We start from the raw sequence: 15482 nt of genomic DNA on the forward strand, positions 1-15482 counted from the left end.
GGCCAACGTGTGGAGCGTAGAGTTCCACCGTGTGGGCACGTCGCACAGCAGTCGGTGCACTGGCAGATGAAACCGATGTTGCAGGGTGCGCAGGGTGGCAGCGTCCGTGTGGGACTTGCGGAAATTTGCGCAGAGCCGCTGCACCTTTCCGAGCAGGTCTGACAAGCATGGGTAGCTTTTCAGAAAGCGCTGAACCACCAAATTAAAGACGTGGGCCAGGCATGGCACGTGCGTGGGGCTGCCGAGCTGCAGAGCCGCCACGAGGTTACGGCCGTTGTCACACACGACCATGCCCGGTTGGAGGCTCAGCGGCACAAGCCAGCGGTCGGTCTGCTCTGTCAGACCCTGCAGCAGTTCGTGGGCCGTGTGCCTCTTCTCTCCTAAGCTGAGTAGTTTCAGCACGGCCTGCTGACGCTTGCCCACCGCTGTGCTGCCATGCCGCGCGACACCGACTGCTGGCGACGTGCTGCTGCTGACACATCTTGATTGCGAGACAGAGGTTGCGTAGGAGGAGGAGGAGGAGGGTGGTTTAGTGGAGGAAGCATACACCGCCGCAGATACCACCACCGAGCTGGGGCCCGCAATTCTGGGGGTGGGTAGGACGTGAGCGGTCCCAGGCTCTGACTCTGTCCCAGCCTCCACTAATTTCACCCAAAGTGCCGTCAGGGAGATTTAGTGGCCCTTGCCCGCCTGTGCTTGTCCACGTGTCCGCTGTTAAGTGGACCTTGGCAGTAACCGCGTTGGTGAGGGCGCGTACAATGTTGCGGGAGACGTGGTCGTGCAGGTCTGGGACGGCACATCGGGAAAAGTAGTGGCGACTGGGAACCGAGTAGCGCAGGGCCGCCGCCTCCATCATGCTTTTGAAAGCCTCCGTTTCGACAAGCCTATACGGCAGCATCTCCAGGCTGATCAATTTGGCTATGTGCACGTTTAACGCTTGAGCGTGCGGGTGCGTGGCGGCGTACTTGCGCTTGCGCTCCAACACTTGCGCTAGCGACGGCTGGACGGTGCGCTGAGAGACATTGGTGGATGGGGCCGAGGACAGCGGAGGTGAGGGTGTGGGTGCAGGCCAGGAGACGGTACTGCCTGTGTCCTGAGAGGGGGGTTGGATCTCAGTGGCAGGTTGGGGCACAGGGGGAGAGGCAGTGGTGCAAACCGGAGGTGGTGAACGGCCTTCGTCCCACCTTGTGGGGTGCTTGGCCATCATATATCTGCACATGCTGGTGGTGGTGAGGCTGGTGGTGGTGGCTCCCCGGCTGATCTTGGCGCGACAAAGGTTGCACACCACTGTTCGTCGGTCGTCTGCACTCTCAGTGAAAAACTGCCAGACCTTTGAGCACCTCGGCCTCTGCAGGGTGGCATGGCGCGAGGGGGTGCTTTGGGAAACAGTTGGATTATTCGGTCTGGCCCTGCCTCTACCCCTGGCCACCGCACTGGCTCTTCCAACCTGCCCTTCTGCTGCACTTGCCTCCCCCTCTGAAGACCTGTCCTCAGTAGGTGTAGCAAACCAGGTGGGGTCAGTCATCTCATCGTCCTGCTGCTCTTCCTCCGAATCCTCTGTGCGCTCCTCCCTCGGACTTACTCCAATTACTACTACCTGAGTGATAGACAACTGTGTCTCATCGTCATCGTCCTCCTCACCCACTGAAAGCTCTTGAGACAGTTGCCGGAAGTCCCCAGCCTCATCCCCCGGACCCCGGGAACTTTCTAAAGGTTGGGCATCGGTCACGACAAACTCCTCCGGTGGGAGAGGAACCATTGCTGCCCATTCTGGGCAGGGGCTCCAGGACAGTTTCTGGGAGTCTCCCTGCTCCTCAGAATTTGTGATTGTAATGGAGTGAGGAGGCTGGGAGGAAGGAGGAGCAGCAGCCAGAGGATTCAGAGTTGCAGCAGTGGACGACGCTGAACTCTGGGTGGTCGATAGATTGCTGGATGCACTTTCTGCCATCCACGACAGGACCTGCTCACACTGCTCATTTTCTAATAAAGGTCTACCGCGTGGACCCATTAATGGTGAGATGAATGTGGGGACGCCAGAAACGTGCCTCTCTCCTAATCCCGCAGCAGTCGGCTGCGATACACCTGGATCAGGAGCTCGGCCTGTGCCCACACCCTGACTTGGGCCTCCGCGTCCTCGCCTGCGTCCACGTCCTCTAGGCCTACCCCTACCCCTCAGCATGGTGTATTACCAGTATTGCAGAAACAGAACGCTGTAATTAAATGTGCCGCTTATTGGCCTGTGGTTGGAGGCTGACTTCGCTTACGGAACGCACAGCAGAGCCAGGAAAGAATTTTGCGCAAGCCTGCTGTAACACTTAGCTGGCTGCATATTAATTAGGACTACTACCCCCAGCAGAGACGCAGTACACTCAGGACGTTCACAGGCAGCCCAAATAGATTTTTTTGTCCCAAATTTTTTTGGAAAAGCCCACTGCCTATATAGACAGTATATGTCTTTCACCTTTTTCACTGTCCCTGCCTCAGCACTACTGGCCCTATACTATGTAAAATTACTGCAGACTGTTTCCCTCTGGACAGGATGACAGCGGTGATGTAACGGGCAACGCAGAGCCAGGAAAGAATTTTGAGCAAGCCTGCTGTAACACTTAGCTGGCTGCGTATTAATTAGGACTACTACCCGCAGCAGAAACGCAGTACACTCAGGACGGTCACAGGCAGCCCAAATAGATTTTTTTGTCCCAAATTTTTTTGGAATGGCCCACTGCCTATATAGACAGTATATGTCTTTCACCTTTTTCACTGTCCCTGCCTCAGCACTACTGGCCCTATACTATGTAAAATTACTGCAGACTGTTTCCCTCTGGACAGGATGACAGCGGTGATGTCACGGGCAACGCAGAGCCAGGAAAGAATTTTGCGCAAGCCTGCTGTAACACTTAGCTGGCTGCGTATTAATTAGGACTACTACCCCCAGCAGAGACGCAGTACACTCAGGATGGTCACAGGCAGCCCAAATAGATTTTTTTGTCCCAAATTTTTTTGGAAAAGCCCACTGCCTATATAGACAGTATTTGTCTTTCACCTTTTTCACTGTCCCTGCCTCAGCACTACTGGCCCTATACTATGTAAAATTACTGCAGACTGAGGACGCAATGCTCTGCACGGCCGATATACAAAAAAAAAAGTGCAACACTGCAAAAAGCATCCTCAACAGTACTGCACACGGTCAGATGTGGCCCTAAGAAGGACCGTTGGGGTTCTTGAAGCCTAAAATCACTCCTAACACTCACCCTATAGCAGCTCCGGCACCACCAGCACTTTCCCTGATCTCTGTCAGAATGCATCTGTGGCGAGCCGTGGGAGGGGCCGATTTATATACTCGGGTGACACCTGATCTCGCCAGCCACTCACTGCAGTGGGGTGGTATAGAGCTTGAACATCACAGGAGGAAGTTGTAATGCCTTCCCTGTCTTTCTATTGGCCAGAAAAGCGCGCTAACGTCTCAGAGATGAAAGTGAAAGTAACTCGAACATCGTGTGGTGCTCGCCTTTAGTAACGAGCATCTCGAACACGCTAATACTCGAACGAGTATCAAGCTCAGACGAGTACGCTCGCTCATCTCTAGTTGCAATCAAGAAGAATACAGCGAATTATCATTTGTCATTTAATAGCTGTACATGTTTAGTGTAGACAATGATTGGTAAAGTTCATCCCAGCAAACGATCATGCAGGCAATCTTATGTAAAAGACCCTTTAGGTAATATTCTTAAAGAGTCCAATATCTACAGTTGCCATCTATGTAAGACTGAAGGAATGGCTTTGTCCTGAATTTCACTTATAAAGCCAATATTTACATTATTAGCCCAAACTCCCATCAGTACTGGTGTTAGGATGACTGTTCAAGTGTCATACAGTAGAATGGAATTTGTAATGCCCCTAATGGAGTAAAATTCTAATGAGCTGTATTTTTCTTCTCCCAGATCTGTCCTGTACGTTATTAATATGCAATAAATAAGTAGTTGTAAGCACTAATCCTTCCTACATGTTATTTTTGGATGTAGAAAACCTGTTTTGCTGCAGCAAAATTAATCATTAGTATTTAGATTTTGTGCTTCGAACGCTTCAATACTGACAATTGCTGTATTGAAAAAAAATTATAAACCAGACAATTTATACTAAGCACCCTAATACCTCCATCCATGATTAAGAGTGAACAGAATAACACTTGTAAGCAAAGTCTAAAGAAAGCAGCCAAGCGATAATGATTACAATTTAGTTTTTAAAAAGCATTGATGCAGTTAAATCCTCAAATTGCTGGCCAGGCTTCTAACACTGTATAATTCATATAAGTGAGTTAAATCAGTATTCACCAGTTATTAGTCTAAAGTTCAGTAGGGTACATTCATATAGCTTTTTACAGCAGTTTATGCGGTTAAAAAGTTGCAAATTTTTGAGTAAGTGGGTATTTGTAGACAAACTTGCAACTTTTCTTTTTGCAACTTTTTAGAAAAGTGGGTGGGGCTTGTTAGGAGGGTGTGTGGTTGCTCTAGACTGACAGATTTATGTGTAATTTCCACCAGAAATGGGCAATTATATCAGAAATGTAACCAGATCGGACCTGGCAAAGATTTCTCTGAAGGCGCAAGAAGGTGATAGCATATGCCTGATAGAAGGAGAACCAAGTGCCTCATCAAGTATTAGGTGCAGTATGCATTGGAGGAAATTATACTATGGCCAGTGTTAGATATGCCAGTATTGGTAACTTTCCCCCAGTATGTTTTTATTGGTATTGTCTGTTCTGTAAATGCATGATTTAAGGCCCCCTTCACACGAGCGTGTGCAACTGAGCATTGTGTATTAGCAGAACTGTGTTTTTTTTGTGCACACATTTGCATATTTTACTGTACTTTTTGCGTCAGCAAGGCATGATCATTTGCACGCTTGTACCGTTTGAAATGGCTAATTAGTCTAATGAGGTCCAGATGTGTTCATTTTCCTGTGCAGTTACAGTGTTTCATGCATCTCCTAGCATATTTTGCGCTCACTTGTGCATCTCCATTGACTTCTTTCAAATGTGCAAGAAAATAGAGCATGCTGTGTTTTGTGTGACCAAAATGTGCAGGAAAAAAATATACGCACATGTATACGAACCCATTGAAATCAATGGGTTCTATTCTTTGCGTATAGCATGCACGAGTGAAGGGGACCTTAATGTGCAAAGAGCTGAGTACACATATGCCAGTGCTCTGGAACACAGAGCAGCTTTGTATAAGGTGTTCAATTCAGTGATTCAAGTACTTGTTGATCTTCAACTTCTGAAGGAAATGTTTGACGCATCTTAATACGTATGACATTTTCTTAATATTGTGTAAGATTGAAATTGTAGTGGCATGCTAAAGAAGCGTGGGGAAAAGTCAAGATGTTACATGTTACTAGAGGGCTTTACATAGCAACACCCTTTTAAAATGCAAGACCATTGAGAAATTTTCATTCAGCAAATTTCTGATCTTGATCTTACAAAATACATTTTGTAAGCATTCCTGAAAATGTTCAATTGTGATTTTGACTAATAGTGTACTGACCTGGACTAGCACTACAAAATAGATGTACTTTACCTGAAAGTTAAGAGCAACTATTCTAACTACCAGTTCATTTTACAAAGAGTAGTTATGCTGGGCTTCATTTAATAAGAAGGGGAATTCAGGATAGGGAACTAAAGAGTTAAGGTTGTTTAGGTACCATCATAAATCACATAGCTGTTAAGCTCTGACAAGCCCCAGAGTGAGGAAAAAAAGGAGGGGGTTTCCAGCTCATTTCATGTTGCGCAGTTAAAAAATTATGTTTTAGGAGGCGGAAGTCAAGGGAGAGTTCGGAGGGAGACTGTGAGGAGGTCCGTCAGAGTGGAGAGAGATGGAGAGTGAGAAGCAGGGGGGCGGAATGGCTGCAGCCATGCTGCCCTCTTCTCTGTCCTGTTATAATTAGATACACGTTATGTAAACTTGCAAGAAATCCTGTGTGCAGCAGCCAATAAATCACCCTGGAGGCTTTAAAAAACTGTTTGTTTTTCCAAACTTGACATCCGTTCAAGCCAGCTCTGCTTTCTACCAAACAGTAACACAGACACAAGCTTCATACAAGCAGTAGAGAATCTTCCTAGGAATTTGTGAGTAGAGAAATATTAGCTAGTGTGTCAGGTTGGCAAAACTGTTAGTTGGGTTGATAAGGGGCTATTTCCTTGTCAGTCTCTTTATAGCTCCCCTTAGCTCAGATGCTGCATAGCCTGTTTATTCACATATAAAGTGTTAAACTGTGCATATGCAAGTTGTATATGCAATTTCTGCAGTGTAATATTATTGCAGACAACCACGTGCCTGAAAGTAAATGGTGTGCCTGTAGTTTACTTACAAACTTGTGTTAGTCTTATTTCGCTACCAAAAGCTTTTAATCCTGGCACTGGCATCAGGATCACCTAATTCCACTAGTTGTCCAAATCCTGTTGTATACCTTCAATGGTATGCAAGATTACAAAGATCGTACTGCACTCATAGCCACCATGACGCAGCTCCTCAGCCACATCTTAGAAACTGCTCAGAGAGTGCAGGCCTCTTCCTGCTTGTCGCACGTTGCAATAGTAACCAATGAGTCTTTACCTCTTGAAATGATAGTAATTTACCAAAAGTTACTTAAAATTAGTTGTTTAATTGTAAGAATAAATTATTCCTATACAGTTTGGCCTCTGTCGGTCTCTTTTTCTTTGTATATTATACTGCACAAAAATAGGCCAGAGAAAGGATATAGCAATATGATGGTACGTGCACTGACTGCCAGGGACATGAGGAAAGAAAGGAGTAAAAAATAGTGTAAACACAGGTATAATTGCACACTTGTGAAGGAGACTTTTTAAATGTTTTTTTTTCTAAACTCAATCAATGTAATGCAATAGGAAACAATATCTGGCAACCAGAAAACCTATTTCCAACTTTTGCTAGCAGTCATGATCAGTTTTGCAGTTAAGGATTTGCCCAAAATCTGAATGAAATGCTTTTCTCTCTGATCTCCTTGTACAGCAGCACAATCTTCAACCCAGTGGGCACATGTGGCCATGATGTCATTCTGTGTGGCCCCTAACCATCTTGACACATGCTTCTATAGTACTGGGTTGTCTACCTAGAATAAAGCAATAGGCTCAATCCATATTTCTTACTCCTAGGAGAAACCTATTTTGTGATTTCTATGCAGATTGTAGTTACCAAAAAATATACATATAAGACATCTGCTGGCAGGTATGCCATGTCATTATATCTTGTAAGGATTGTCACACAATTGAAAGAGAACCTGTCCCATTAAAAATGATTAGAGATGAGCGAGCACCAAAATGCTCGGGTGCTCGTTACTCGAGACGAACTTTCCGCGATGCTCGAGGGTTCGTTTCGAGTAACGAACCCCATTGAAGTCAATGGACAACCCGAGCATTTTTGTATATCGCCGATGCTCGCTAAGGTTTTCATTTGTGAAAATCGGGGCAATTCAAGAAAGTGATGGGAACGACACAGCAATGGATAGGGCAGGCGAGGGGCTACATGTTGGGCTGCATCTCAAGTTCCCAGGTCCCACTATTAAGCCACAATAGCAGCAAGAGTGCCCCCCCCCCCAACAACTTTTACATCTGAAAAGCCCTCATTAGCAATGCATACCTTAGCTAAGCACCACACTACCTCCAACAAAGCACAATCACTGCCTGCATGACACTCCGCTGCCACTTTTCCTGGGTTACATGCTGCCCAACCCCCCCCCCCCCCCCCCCGCACGACGCAGTGTCCACAGCGCACACCAAACTGTCCCTGCCCAGCCTTCAGCTGCCCTCATGCCACGCCACCCTCATGTCTATTTATAAGTGCGTCTGCCACAGGAAAATCAGGCACACACTGCAGAGGGTTGGCACGGCTAGGCAGCGACCCTCTTTAAAATTGGAGGGGCGATAGCCCACAATGCTGTACAGAAGCAATGAGAAATCCAATCCTGTGCCACCTCCATCTGCTGCACACGTGGGCATAGCAATGGGGAACCTATGTGCCACACACTATTCATTCTGTCAAGGTGTCTGCATGCCCCAGTCAGACCGCGGTTTTTTATATATAGTCACAGGCAGGTACAACTCCGCAATGGGAATTCCGTGTGCACCCACAGCATGGGTGGCTCCCTGGAACCCACCGGCGGTACATACAAATATCCCATTGCATTGCCCATCACAGCTGAGGTAGTATTGTCATGTTTAATGCAGGTGGGCTTCGGCCCACACTGCATGCCCCAGTCAGACTGGGGTTCTTTAGAAGTGGAAACAGATGCATTTACAACCATGCTGTGGACCCACAGCATGGGTGGGTGCCAGGAAGCCACCGGCGGTACATAAAAATATCCCATTGCATTGCCCAACACAGCTGAGGTAGTAATGTCGTGCTTAATGCAGGTGGGCTTCGGCCCACACTGCATGCCCCAGTCAGACTGGGGTTCTTTAGAAGTGGACACATGCAGTTACAACTCCGTGTGGACCGACAGCATGGGTGGCTCCCTGAAACCCACTGACGGTACATAAATATATCCCATTGCAGTGCCCAGCACAGCTGAGGTAATGTCAGCTTTAATGCAGGTGGGCTAAAAATTAATTTGATTACACTGTAGGCGAGGGCCCACAAAAATTGCTGTATCAACAGTACTAATGTACCTCTGAAAAATTGCCCATGCCCAACCAAGAGGGCAGGTGAAACCCATTAATCGCTTTGGTTAATGTGGCTTAATTTGTAACTAGGCCTGGAGGCAGCCCAGTTAAAATAAAAATTGGTTCAGGTGCAAGTTTCAACGCTTTAATGAGCATTGAAACGTATAAAAATTGTTTAGAAAAATTATATGACTGAGCCTTGTGGGCCTAAGAAAAATTGCCCGTTCGGCGTGATTATGTGAGGTTTCAGGAGGAGGAGCAGGAGGAGGAGGAGGAATATTATACACAGATAGATGAAGCGAAAAGGTCCCCGTTTTGGATGGTGATAGAGAACGATGCTTCCATCCGCGGGTGCTGCAATCGGCTACGTACTCCCTCACCATCCTTTTACAGTGCTCCCGCCGACTCAGCCTTGACTGGGGAGCGGTGACACAGTCTTGCTGGGGAGCCATAAAGCTGTCAAAGGCCTTAGAGAGTGTTCCCCTGCCTGCGCTGTACATGCTGCCTGATCTCTGCGCCTCCCCTGCTACCTGGGCCGCGGAAATGCGCCTTCGGCCACTAGCGCTGTCGGATGGGAAGTTTACCATCAGTTTGTCCACCAGCGCCCTGTGGTATAGCATCATTCTCGAACCCCTTTCCTCTTCAGGAATGAGAGTGCAAAGGCTCTCCTTATACCGTGGATCGAGCAGTACACCCAGTAATCCGTAGTGGCCAGAATGCGTGTAACGCGAGGGTCACGAGAAAGGCATCCTAACATGAAGTCAGCCATGTGTGCCAGGGTACCTGTACGCAACACATGGCTGTCCTCACTCGGAAGATCACTTTCAGGATCCTCCTCCTCCTCCTCCTCTGGCCATACACGCTGAAAGGATGACAGGCAAGCTGCATCTGTACCCTCAGCAATGGGCCAAGCTGTCTCTTCCCCCTCCTCCTAATGCTCCTCCCCCTCCTCCTCCTCCTCCTCCTCTGGCCATACACGCTGAAAGGATGACAGGCAAGCAGCATCTGTCCCCTCAGCAGTGGGCCAAGCTGTCTCTTCCCCCTCCTCCTCATGCTCCTCCCCCTCCTCCTCAACGCGCTGAGATATAGACATGAGGTTGCTCTGACTATCCAGCGACATACTGTCTTCCCCCGCCTCCGTTTCTGATTCCAAAGCGTCTGCCTTTATGCTTTGCAGGGAACTTCTCAAGTGGCATAGCAGAGGAATGGTGACGCTAATGATTGCAGCATCCCCGCTCACCATCTGGGTAGACTCCTCAAATTTTCCAAGGACCTGGCAGATGGCTGCCAACCAGGCCCACTCTTCTGTAAATAATTGAGGAGGCTGACTCCCACTGCGCCGCGCAAGTTGGAGTTGGTATTCCACTATAGCTCTACACTGCTCATAGAGTCTGGCCAACATGTGGAGCGTAGAGTTCCACTGTGTGGGCATGTCGCACAGCAGTCGGTGCACTGGCAGATTAAACCGATGTTGCAGGGTCCGCAGGGTGGCAGCGTGCGTGTGGGATTTGCGGAAATGTGCGCAGAGCTGGCGCACCTTTCCGAGCAGGTATGACAAGTGGGGGTAGCTTTTCAGAAAGCGCTGAACCACCAAATTAAAGACATGGGCCAGGCATGGCACGTGCGTGAGGCTGCCGAGCTGCAGAGCCGCAACCAGGTTACGGCCGTTGTCACACACGACCATGCCCGGTTGGAGGCTCAGCGGCGCAAGCCAGCGGTCGGTCTGCTCTGTCAGACCCTGCAGCAGTTCGTGGGCCGTGTGGCTCTTCTCTCCTAAGCTGAGTAGTTTCAGCACGGCCTGCTGACGCTTGCCCACCGCTGTGCTGCCATGCCGCATGACACCGACTGCTGGTGACGTGCTACTGCTGCTGACACATCTTGATTGCGAGACAGAGGTTGCGTAGGAGGAGGAGGAGGAGGGTTTAGTGGAGGAAGCATACACCCCCGCAGATACCACCACCGAGCTGGGGCTCTGACTCTGTCCCAGCCTCCACTAAATTCACCCAATGTGCCGTCATGGAGCTATAGTGGCCCTGCCCGCCTGTGCTTGTCCACGTGTCTGTTGTTAAGTGGACCTTGGCAGTAACCGCGTTGGTGAGGGCACGTACAATGTTGCGGGAGACGTGGTCGTGCAGGGCTGGGACGGCACATCAGGAAAAGTAGTGGCGACTGGGAACCGAGTAGCGCGGGGCCGCCGCCGCCATCATGCTTTTGAAAGCCTCCGTTTTCACAAGCCTATACGGCAGAATCTCTAGGCTGATCAATTTTGCAATGTGCACGTTTAACGCTTGAGCGTGCGGGTGCGTGGCGTCATACTTGCGCTTGCGCTCAAACTGCGGCGCTAGAGACGTCAGGACGCTACGCTGAGAGACATTGCTGGATGGGGCCGAGGACAGCGGAGGTGAGGGTGTGGGTGCAGGCCAGGAGACGGTACTGCCTGTATCCTCAGAGGGGGCTTGGATCTCAGTGGCAGGTTGGGGCACAGGGGGAGAGGCAGTGGTGCAAACCGGAGGCGGTGAACGGGCATCGTCCCACCTTGTGGGGTGCTTGGCCATCATATGCCTGCGCATGCTGGTGGTGGTGCCTCCCCAGCTGATCTTGGCGCGACAAAGGTTGCACACCACTGTTCGTCGGTCGTCAGGCGTCTCTGTGAAAAACTGCCACACCGTAGAGCACCTTGACCTCTGCAGAGTGGCATGGCACGAGGGCGCGCTTTGGGAACCAGTTGGTGGATTATTCGGTCTGGCCCTGCCTCTACCCCTGGCCACCGCAGTGGCTCGGCCTGTGCCCACACCCTGACTTGGGCCTCCGCGTCCTCGCCCGCGTCCAGGTCCTATAGGCCTACCCCTACCCCTCAGCATGGTGTATTAGCAGTAGTGCAGAAACAGAACGCTGTAATTAAATGTGCCGCTTATTGGCCTGTGGTTGGAGGCTGACTTCGTTTACGCAACCCCAGTAAATAATTTGGCGCAAGCCTGCTGTAACACTTAGCTGGCTGTGTATTTATTTGGAGAACTACTACCCCCAGCACACACGGACCCAGAACACTGAGCACAGTGACAGGCAGGCCAAATTGATTTTTTTTCAAGATTTTTTTCCAAAGGACCACTGCGTATATTCAATCTATAATATATGTCTTCTGTCCCTGATGTGTGTGTCACGGAACTGCAGTGTTGCACTGTTATAAACTGCAACAGACCGGTGATTTCAGAGCCAGGAAATAATTTGGCGCAAGCCTGCTGTAACACTTAGCTGGCTGCGTATTTATCTGTAGAACTACTACACCCAGCAGACACAGACCCAGAACACTGAGCAGAGTGACAGGCAGGCCAAATAGATTTTTTTTCAAGATTTTTTTCCAAAGGACCACTGCGTATATTCAATCTATAATATATGTCTTCTGTCCCTGCCTACACAATTCTGTCCCTGGACTGTGTGACGGAACTGCAGTGTTGCACTGTTATTAACTGCAACAGACCGGTGATTTCAGAGCCAGGAAATAATTTGGCGCAAGCCTGCTGTAACACTTAGCTGGCTGCGTATTTATTTGGAGAACTACTACACCCAGCAGACACAGACCCAGAACACTGAGCACAGTGACAGGCAGCCCAAATAGATTTTTTTTCAAGATTTTTTTCCAAAGGACCACTGCGTATATTCAATCTATAATATATGTCTTCTGGCCCTGCCTACACAATTCTCTCCCTAGACTGTGTGACGGAACTGCAGTGTTGCACTGTTATTAACTGCAACAGACCGGTGATTTCAGAGCCAGGAAATAATTTGGCGCAAGCCTGCTGTAACACTTAGCTGGCTGCGTATTTATTTGGAGAACTATTACCCCCAGCAGACACAGACCCAGAACACTGAGCACAGTGACAGGCAGCCCAAATAGATTTTTTTTCAAGATTTTTTTCCAAAGGACCACTGCGTATATTCAATCAATAATATATGTCTTCTGTCCCTGCCTACACAATTCTCTCCCTGGAGTATTACTGCAGGGCGCAATGCTCTGCAGGGCCAATATACCAAAAAAAAAAAAAAAGTGCAACACTGCTAAAAGCAGCCTCCACACTACTGCACACGGTTAGATGTGGCCCTAAGAAGGACCGTTGGGGTTCTTGAAGCCTACACTAACTCCTAACACTCTCCCTACAGCAGCTCCAACACTATAGCACTGTCCCTCAGCTATCTCACAACGCATCTGAGGCGAGCCGCGGGAGGGGCCGATTTTTATACTCGGGTGACACCTGATCTCCCCAGCCACTCACTGCAGGGGGGTGGTATAGGGCTTGAACGTTGCAGGGGGAAGTTGTAATGCCTTCCCTGTCTTTCAATTGGCCAGAAAAGCGCGCTAACGTCTCAGAGAGGAAAGTGAAAGTAACCCGAACATCGCGTGGTACTCGTTAAGAGTAACGAGCATCTCGAACACGCTAATACTCGAACGAGTATCAAGCTCGGACGAGTACGTTCGCTCATCTCTAAAAATGATGTCTGATTTGCAGGTAGCACGCTGTAGAGCAGGAGGAGCTGAGCAGATTAATATGTAGCTTTGTGGGTAAAGATATAGTATAACGTGTATTTTATTCATTTAATTTCCTGCTCTTACTATACTTAGTTTTCCAGTGGGCAGTCCAATCAGCAGTTTTCTCTGTAATAGTGTGCATACAAAGATAGCTGTTAAAATAATAATAATAATAATAATAAAATAACAAGTGATGAGTGAACTTTTGCTAAAAGTTTGGTTTCGTCTGAATTAGTTAAAAGCGAACTGGAAGTTCACCATAATCCCTAAAACTGGTGTATAGCACTATCAAGGAGCCATCAAAGCCCTGTATAACACTCTTGAAGCATTTATGGGTCTTACACAGTGTTATACTCCAGTGCTCAGGATTAGTGTTGAGTGAACCGAACCAATAGAACCCTGTTTCAGGTAGAACTTTGTTGAAAACTTGGTTTGGGTTTATGTCGAACCAAACTATTAGCAAAGTTCAACCCGGAAAAGATTTTTTTTCCAGTTCGGTTCGCTCAACACTTATAATAATCTTTATTTCTATAGCACCAACATATTCCGCTGAATTTGTAAAAGCAGAAGGCACATGAACATCGTTACAGGTTCCCTTGATGTATCCATAAAAAGTCTTATGTTTCTTATTAGCTGCTCATTCTTCTAATTTCCTACTATCAGCTACATGTTATTGTCTTTAGGATTCTTTCCTCTGCCATCACCCACCTCTCTTTTTTTTTACCTCTTAGATGACAGGACATCAGTGGATCACATTTCTAGATGAATCACAAAGGTAGGAATAGGTTTGGATGCACACTACAGATAGGCCATCAATGTTAAACTTCCAGAGAACCTCTTTAACCCTTTCAGGATCAGAGATTTTTCATTTTTCAGCTTTCATTTTTAACTCCCTGCTTTCAAAATATCACAACTTTTTTCGTAGCCATACTAGGGCTTTTTTTGCAGGACAAGTTGTACTATTTAATGAAAAAATCTCCAAGTGGGGAGAAATGGAAAAAAAACACACAATTTAGCTTTTTTGGGGGGTGGTCTTATTGGCAAACATGCTGCAGTAAAAATGACACTGCAATTTTATTCTGTCTATAAGATTACAGCAATATGAAATTTATATATATTCTATTTCGTTGTAAAACCTAAATAAAATCTTTTTTATTAAAAAAAAATTGCTTTCTGCCATCATCTTCTGACTCACAACTCTTTATTATTCTGCCGATGGGCCTACATTAGGGCTTGCTTTTTGTGGCACCAGTATTGTTTTATATTGGTATCATTTGGAGGTGCATATGACTTTTAAATCATTCTTTATTACATTTTATTTTTTTTCTTGGAACCAGGATGGAAAAAAGGAGCAGTTTTGGCATTGTGTATGTCTTTTTCTGATGCTTTCACCATGCAAGATGAATCTATTATTTTAATAAATCAGCCTTTTATGTAGGTGGTGATGCCAAATATGTTTTTTTTTATATGTATGTTAGTGCAATATTCTCTAGTTGGTGCAATGTTTTCAGGTGGCGAAATTCAAAGAGTTAATGCTCGAGCATGAGGAAGCTTACAAAGCACACATAGCATTGAATGTGATTAGAAGTTGTCTGATTTATTAGTTAATCAGTAGAAGTATTTATATACAAACATATGAAACAAGGCAAGAAGACGCCTCACTTGTAAATATGCATAATTTATTATAATTAATTCATTATCATTAGTTATTAAAAACTCAGCAAGTGCAGTGACGTCTCTCTAAAGGCAGGACTTCTCTCAGGCCAATGGCAGCTGTTTCTCAGGAGACCTCAGTAAACGGACTTGCATTCCTGTGATTGTTTCCTATTGGAGATGAACGAGCATACTAGGTAAGGCGATTTACTCAAGAGAGCATCGCCTTTTTCGAGTACCTGCTGGCTCGTCCCTGAAGATTCGGGGGGGCCACGAGGTCGGGGGCGGCGCGGGGCAGCGAGGGGGAGCAGAGTGAGAGAGATCCCTCTCTCCCTCCCGATCCCCTCCGCAATCCCCACTCACCCCCACGGCCCCCCCGAATCTTCAGGGATGAGCCAGCAGGTACCTGAAAAAGGCGATGCTCTCTCAAGTATATCGCCTTACCAAGTATGCTCACTCATCCCTATTTCCTATTATAATATCTGAATATGTGCTAAGGAAAGACAGAGAAATGGAGAAGAAGAGCAGGTTATAAGACAAAATAGAAGATAATATGGCTTCTCTCACATGTAAAAAATGGGAAACGTTTTTCTTAATGTTTAATATGTTTTTTTTGTAATAGTTTAA

Source organism: Eleutherodactylus coqui, chromosome 4 (genome assembly GCF_035609145.1).
Source record: "Eleutherodactylus coqui strain aEleCoq1 chromosome 4, aEleCoq1.hap1, whole genome shotgun sequence".
Classification (NCBI taxonomy): domain Eukaryota; kingdom Metazoa; phylum Chordata; class Amphibia; order Anura; family Eleutherodactylidae; genus Eleutherodactylus; species Eleutherodactylus coqui.